Genomic DNA, 7893 nt, shown 5'->3' on the forward strand with positions numbered 1-7893 from the left:
CATCTAAAGTTCCAGTGTGTTCTGAAGTCTGCTTTGGCTCATTTTCCCTTCAGGTCATTTGCAAGTATTCTCTTTACCCAATGTTCCCCAAGTATAAAAAATGACACGAATGCAAACAGTTGGTGACTAGTGTCTTAATGCAATTTCTCTTCCTCCTCTTCCTCCTCATTATCCTTCTTCTTCCTCTTTCTCCTTTTCTATCTCCTCCCCTTCTTCTCTTTCTTCTATACTTCCAGCTCTATTAATTGAAGCTTGGAAACAGGACCATTTGCCAATTCATTTTATCATTATTGCTTTGCAAGTTGCCTTAAAGCCTGCTAAAGTAAGTGACTTTCACATAGGAAAAAATCCACAAAGCAACATTTGTTGTTTTTTATAGTTATCATACTAGGTGGAATTTTTATATTGTAGGATTTTTTTGGTTTAACTTAGTGTCTTATGAACCTTACCTCCATTCCCAAAATGTCTCCTTTCTGCTCAATTGCAGCAGGTCATAGACACATATGAGGAACTGCTGTGAAGGGGAAGGAAGAAAAAATTTAGGGAAAGGATAAAGAGAATGAATGAATGAATGAATGAATGAATATCTCACATTTCTTTCCCTTGCCTCCTTCCTGCCTGTGTAGTCCCTGCAGTGGCTCCTTCTCCACTGCTGCTCAAAAGTTCCCTTGGTTATGAGCCCGGGTACAAGAGTGAGCTGATAGAAGAGGTGTGCAAAACGCAATTCCTTTGTCCAGTAAAAGTGACTGGACGTCTCTGTGCCATGGGAACTGAAGGACAGACAATCTATAATGTGCAGCCTATTCAAATTCTTATTAGTTGCAGGGTGAGATGAGAGTATGCTAGTATGTAGGGACCTGTGTAACATGGATCCTGTGTTATGAGAAGGCCACTGTTGACATACCCTGAACAGCATATATACACAGGATAAATGGTTTCAGTTTCAACCAAAGCATTGCAGAAAAGCATGAGTAATTTTGGGAGATCTTAAAGAAATTGCTTGAACTCATATTTAAAAAGGAAGACACGTGAGAATGAAATGTAGAGTATGGTTGTGGTAATTTATGAACTAGAATATTTAAACTGTTTGAAGTTTCCAAATCTTTTTCTCTCACTCCTCCCTCCCTCCCTCCCTCCCTCCTTCCCTCCCTCCTTCCCTCCCTCTCTCCCCCTTTCTCTTTCAATCAATCTCTCCCCTTCTCTCTCTCTCTCTCTCTCTCTCTCTCTCTCTCTCTCTCTCTCTCTCTCTCTCTCTCTGTCTCTCTCTCTCTCTCACTGTCTATCCTCCTCCTTCTCCTTCTTTCCCCATCTCTCTTCCTCCTTCAATTAATCCTCTTGTTCCAACCTATTTAATGTTCTATGTATTTATTATACCTTCATAAATAACTCCTTTATGTTAGAGAAATTTTCTTCTATGTGCTTTTTTTTTTTTTTTTTTTTTTCACTGTTCGAGGTTTATTTGGTGTTCTCATTGGCATGACACTTGAGTGGTTGGTTCCATCATCCGTATGCAGATCTTACATTTCATATAATGGTGCAATGTACACTACAGCCACATAATACACAAAATATCCTGTCGAACATGTATGCACAAGATATGCATAGTGGACTTACACACTGGGAACTCAGTGGCCTAGGCTTGTTTGGCAAGGGTGCGCAGCGCAGGAATGCAGCAGGCTCACAGGATAAACCGGGGCCTACACACAGTTGGCAGTGTGTCTTGGAGACAGTAGGACTGTCACACTAACCAGGTTACCACTACACAAGTACCATTTAGCAGCAGGGTAGAGCTATGGGAACTGAGATCTTCCCCAGAGCCCTCCAACACAACTGTACTAACCACAGCTCAGATGAGAAGTGTGTGGTCTCCATGGAAACCCTGCTGCAGCCTGAACAGTGAAGGGCTAGGACACTGGGGAGACTTTAGAACTGCAGCTCCTTCTGGATTCCCCAGAGGGTATCTGCACACTTCTTCAGGTGGGTCTCTTCCTCAGGGGTCAGTGTCACCTTCACAACGTCCGAGATCCCATTTTGTCCCAGGATACAGGGGACACTGAGGAAGATGTCATCGTTGATCCCATAGAGACCCTTGATCATGGTGGAAATGGGATGCACCCGCCTCAGGTTCTTCATTATGCTCTCGGCCAAGTCTGCCACCTAGAGGCCAATGGCCCAGGATGTGTAACCTTTCCGCTTGATCACCTCAAATGCACTGTCAACCACCTGCTTGTGGACCTCCTTCCACTGCTCCTTATCCCCAGCAGTGCCCATGTCTGGGATCAGAGACTTCAGGGAGACGCCAGCCACTTTCACACTGCTCCACACAGGCACACTGGAGTCTCCGTGTTCTCCCAGGACCCACCTGTGACAGCTCAGCAGGTGAACTCCCAGCCTTTCCCCCATCAGGTAAAGGAAATGAGCTGAATCCAGATTGCAACCACTTCCAATAACTCGGCTTTTGGGAAAGCCACTGATTTTCCAAGACACGTAGGTCAAGATGTCCACTGGATTTGAGACAATAAGCAGATTGCAGTGAGGACTGTACTTCACAATGTTCAGAATGATAAACTTGAAGATGTTCATGATTCGCTGGACCAAATTGAGTAGGCTCTCTCCCTCTTGCTGACAGCCCCCCGCTGTGACAATGATCAGCTTGAAATTTGCAGTCACACTATAGTCTTTGCTAGAGACAATCTTTGGTGTTCTGAGGAAAAGGTTGCCATGCTGGAGATCCATCATCTCTCCCTTGAGCTTGTCTTCCATGACATCAACAAGGGCAGGCTCATCTGCCAACTCTTCGTTAAATACTGATGGCACAAGCCATGCCAACAGCACCAACCCCAACAACTGTGATCTTATTCTGGGGAACCTGTTCTTCCTTAACTAGATTCACAATCAACCGGTCCTTGAGGGTTGCCATCTTGGACTGAGTCTTTTGGGACCACTAGTGCACTATGGGGTCGCGACTGGCTAGCAGCAGCATAACCAAAGCTTGGCGACAGTGACTCTAGCACGCCTTCTATATGTTTTTGATGATATCTTCTGTGCCTTTATTCTATCCTCCACCTCTGTTATTCTTATTATTCTATTATTAAACTTTTCATAATGTTCCAGATTCCCAGAATTCCTGGATATTTTGTGCCAGTTTTTATTGTTTTATTTATTTATTTACATGTAGCATTTTCTTTTACTGAAGTATCCATCTCGTTGTTAATATCTTCAATGCATGAGATTCTTTTATTTACCTCTTGTATTCTATGGGTGAGGCTAACTTTTCTCATTTCCTGATTTCTGTCAGTTCAGATTTTCTTTATTAATTCTTTGTGTATTTTCAGGTCTTAAATGGTTCTATTCATTTCCTTATGCTCTTTTTCTTTTTATATTTTAATTTAAGAGATTTATTCAACTCCTCTTTAAGGACTTCTATCATAGTCTTAAGGACCATTTTAAGGTTTATATATATGCTTCAGCTATTAGAGCCTATTATGAGAGGGTTGGTGGTTCACATGCAGACTATTGTCCTGACTTTTGTGGTTTTGCATTGGATTCTAGGCATCTGCAAGGGGAATGATTGTTATTACAGGTGCTGATATCCAATCTTACCTTTGTTTTGTAGGTGTTTTCTAGATATTGGAAGCTTACAATTAGAAATAAGGATGGGTTAGGAGTGTGAGGCATGCTGAAGGTTTTCCTCAGGATGGAGGAAAGGAGAGTATTCCTCCAGGATCTGCTTAGTCCCTGGGAACTGGGACAGAGATCAAGGAGAGGCTACAACAGTTAGTCTGCTACAGAGTTTGAGATGGGACTGAGTTAATGGATATGGAGGAGAGGAGGGAGAGTAAAAATCTGAAGCTCACCCACCTGCTTCATATTCCCACTTGACTCTCTTGTAGGTATAGGTGGAGGGTTCTCATGGGATTCCTGATAAAATTGAGATTAGAATTGCTGTCTGAGTTAGAAGGAAGTTTAGGAGAGAAGATCATAGTGATTCACTAAAAATTGAGGGTGGAAGGTGTCGGGCAGACTACAGCAAGTGATCTGCTACAGAGTTGGATGTGAGAATGGGGGATTAAATTTGGAGAAAAGGCAGGAGAGATCTCACTTAGTATGACTGCCTCCTTATATGGAGTAGCTTTGCAGGTTTCTTGTTAATCCTGTTTTGTTTTTTTTTTTTTTTTTTTTTTTTTTTTTTTTTTTTTTGTTTCACTAAAAGATATCCTCATTCATACTTCTTAATATTTTATATCATTAATTTCCTTTTTTGGGACATAGCTTTGTGCAACTAAACATATATATATATATATATATATATATATATATATATATATATATATATATATATATTTGAATCTGTGATTTATAAATCATGTTTATACCACCGTACAAAAAGTCGATTTGGTAGAAATACTATATAGTGGTCAGTCAGGAGCTATCCATTTTGTGGAATTGAGCTATGTATAGGTATTATTGTGTCTTTGTTTTTATTACACTAATATATAGACATATAACCCATTATATTTTCTTGATTCGAGCAATGCACATAATGTCAGAGAAAAGTCCAGAGTGGAGCAAGGAGCACATAATTTTTATCTTAAAGATGAGCACACCATAACTGTAATTCTCTGTCATCCAAAGGAGTAGCTCCTTTCCAAGAAACTACTTTTAAAACCACTAATATTGTACAATAAGGGAAACTTTGATCTCTGGCTAAAGTTGGGTCATCACCACATATGTGTCAAATTACTAGCACATAGTGCAAATCCTTTTGATTACTTCACATGCATGCTAAGCCTCCACTAGACTTGCTATTGGCTACTTCCTATAAAATTTTGTGGACACTGGAACAAGTTGTGTAACTCACACTGAACCAAATTATAAAACAAGAAAGACCATATGACCAAACATAGCCACTTGGGATCTAAAGATTATAGTAGAAACTTGCATCTGGAGGATGTCCATTTGAGGGAAGACTGGAGAATCATACGGGAAATAACAAAGCTAGAGATGAAATGCTCGAACAAAGCTCATAGCTGAAGAAACACTTTCTGATGTCCTGGAAGATATGCCAAATCCCACAGTCATAGATTTATTTCATAAGAGACCCCATGTTTTATCTACACTTACCTATTGATATGACCTTCGCCTGGAAAACTATTAGTCTCATGACCTGACACATGCCCTGTGGAAGTAGACACATGAGAAAAAATCCATTGCTTCCTGACCCCAAGCTACCACTGCCTTGACGTCCTCACAGAACTCAGAGTATATTTAGTACTCATCTGCATCTCTTCTACGAGGAAGCTTGGGCTATTCTGCTGTGACCTAGCAAAAGGTACTGCTCAAGAGGACCACCTTCATGGGAGCAGCCTTGGAGTGGAGTGGGCTTCTTATGTCTATTTAGAATTGCTAAAGAAAAACGCTGAAGATCAGTAATTAGAAAGAAAGATATAGTGGAGTTGACTCTTGGTGATAGCATTCACATGGAAGATGAATACTTTGTAAGAAATTATATAGTATTTAAAATGCACATGTGTATGTTGATGGTACAGCATCAATGTCAGGGAAATGTAAAAGCTGGCAAATTAGATTCAAACTGCTATCTCTGAAATGGAAGCCACATGTTTTTCTATTCACAGGATTTTCTTACAGGTGAAGAATTGCTTCATGTTCTAGAATCCACTTTAAAAATCCTGTCAAAATGACAATTCTATTACAATATAAGACGTTATATACTGATTCCATTTTCATTTTTATTTAAAAATGGTATCATAACATCACACTCTGGTGCCTCATACTGAAACAGGCTGATTGTTAAGAAAAGCATCAAGAGTTTGTGATTTAAGTGATCTCTCTCTCTGTCTCTCTCTCTCTCTCTCTCTCTCTCTCTCTCTCTCTCACACACACACACACACACACACACACACACACACACACACACAGAGAGAGAGAGAGAGAGAGAGAGAGAGAGAGAGAGAGAGAGAGAGTGGAGAGAGAGAGAGAGAGAGAGAGAGAGAGAGAGAGAGAGAGAGAGAGAGAGAGAGGGAGAGAGAGAGAGAGAGAGAGTTGTAAAGAAATTGGCTTTCCAAGAATATATTTCCTAGTAGAAAATAAAACAACCAAAACAAACGGAGGAGTGCAAGAACAGTAAAAAAAAATGTTAATAAAGCAAGTATCCATAGACAAAATTTAACTACAAATTCTAACTTAAATTCTTTTAAATGATACTTAAGTGAGCATTTAAGTCTCGAATATAAATTATTTACAAATGTTTATAGGGAAATCTACACAGGCTACAAGAAAAGCTTTAGTGGTGCAATGTTTTCTTATACATTAAAATTTAGAGTAGTTCCAAACTTTCAAAATAATGTCTTGTAAAATAGAGATACCTTATGTATTTCACCTAATTGTTAATATCATGGCTTAGTGAACTGTATTTGCCATAGTTGTTGCACCAACACTATACATTGTTAAGAAAAGCTTATACATTACTTAGATTCCTGATCTTTTCCTCTCAGATGTCTTTTGTGCTTCAGCATCATGCTCTCTAAGACTCTCTGCAGCTGTTGTTGCTCCACCAACGCCTTTTGCGCCTTGTGACTGCAACACTGATTTGTCTCACTTTTGAGGACTTTCAACATTTTGATTATTCCTAATCAGATGATATTTTATACAGTATTGCTTTCCTGGTTTTATTTGATGATGTCCTAAAATGAGATTTTGTGTGCACTCCTATGCATGTGCACGATTTTCTTTTCGTCAAGAGATCATGAAGGTAACCTGTGTACTCATTCTACACCGGGGTACATACACTAACAAGATGTCTGATTGTTGATGTTAATTTTAATCAGTTGGTTGAGACTATATTCTGTAGATACCTCCACAACTGACATCACCTCCTATCTTTCTATGTTAAACACTTTGGATAGTTATAGCTATACCCCACTCAGGCTTAAGGAGTAAGGTGGGATGTGCTTGCTTCATGAAGGTATGCTAGCTCCATATATTATTTGAATTTAACTGTGTGAATGACTATCTATTTTATCTCATTCAATCATTTGCATTTCCCAGTATGGACTCAAGTATTTTTCTTACACTTTTCAACAAGGATCACATGATAATGTATTTATAGCTCAACTTATTCTATCTTTCCTATGGAGCATCTTTCACTGACCCCTGGGTACCACTGATCTCGTTCATGAATCAGAACCACTGCTCCTCTTTCGCTCCTTTAATCCCTCCACATCCTTTACTTTCTACATCACAGTAACCCCTGGGTTTATGTTTTGTATTTTCTACCCTGGTCCTAGAATCATATATTTCTCTAAGAGCCCTTGCACATTTTTTTGAAGTGCAGTATTAGAAAACATATTTAGTGACTGGGTTACCTCACTCAGGATAATAGTCTCTAGTTCCATCCATTTGCCTACTGATTTCATGAACTCATTGTTTCTAATAGCTGAGTAGTATTCCAATGTGTAAATGTACCACACTTATTGTATGCACTCACTGATAAGCGGATACTAGCTCCAGAAAGCTCTGAATACCCAATACCCAGGAAAGAATTCACAGACATTGTGAAGCTCAAAAAGAAGGAAGGCCAAAATGGAAATGCCTCAGTTCTTCTTAGAAAAGAGAATAAAACTTTCATGGGAAGAAATGCAAGATCAAATAGAGGAACAGGGACTGAAGAAATGATCACTCAGAAGCTGCCTCACCTGGGGATCTACCACATATGTAGTCACCAAATCCAAGCACTATAGCTGATCCCAAAAAGTACTTACTGGCAGGAAGCAGACAGAGATGACCCCTCAGGGACTATGCTAGAGTCATATAGATACAGCTGAACATGTTTGCAGTTAGCCATCACTCTGAACTTGGGGATCCAAATGAGGT

General features: G+C 39.7%; 1 pseudogene across 1 annotated transcript; it reads right to left on the bottom strand.

Annotated features, from left to right (window-relative positions):
* Positions 1 to 1921: 1921 nt before the first annotated feature.
* LOC308435663 (L-lactate dehydrogenase A chain-like) lies at positions 1922 to 2920 on the bottom strand (annotated as a pseudogene). The gene has a single exon. The product of its transcript is annotated as an L-lactate dehydrogenase A chain-like (transcript).
* Between the last annotated feature and the right edge of the window lie 4973 nt (positions 2921 to 7893).

The sequence above is a fragment of the Micromys minutus genome, assembly GCF_963924665.1.
Source record: "Micromys minutus genome assembly, chromosome: 23".
Lineage (NCBI taxonomy): Eukaryota > Metazoa > Chordata > Mammalia > Rodentia > Muridae > Micromys > Micromys minutus.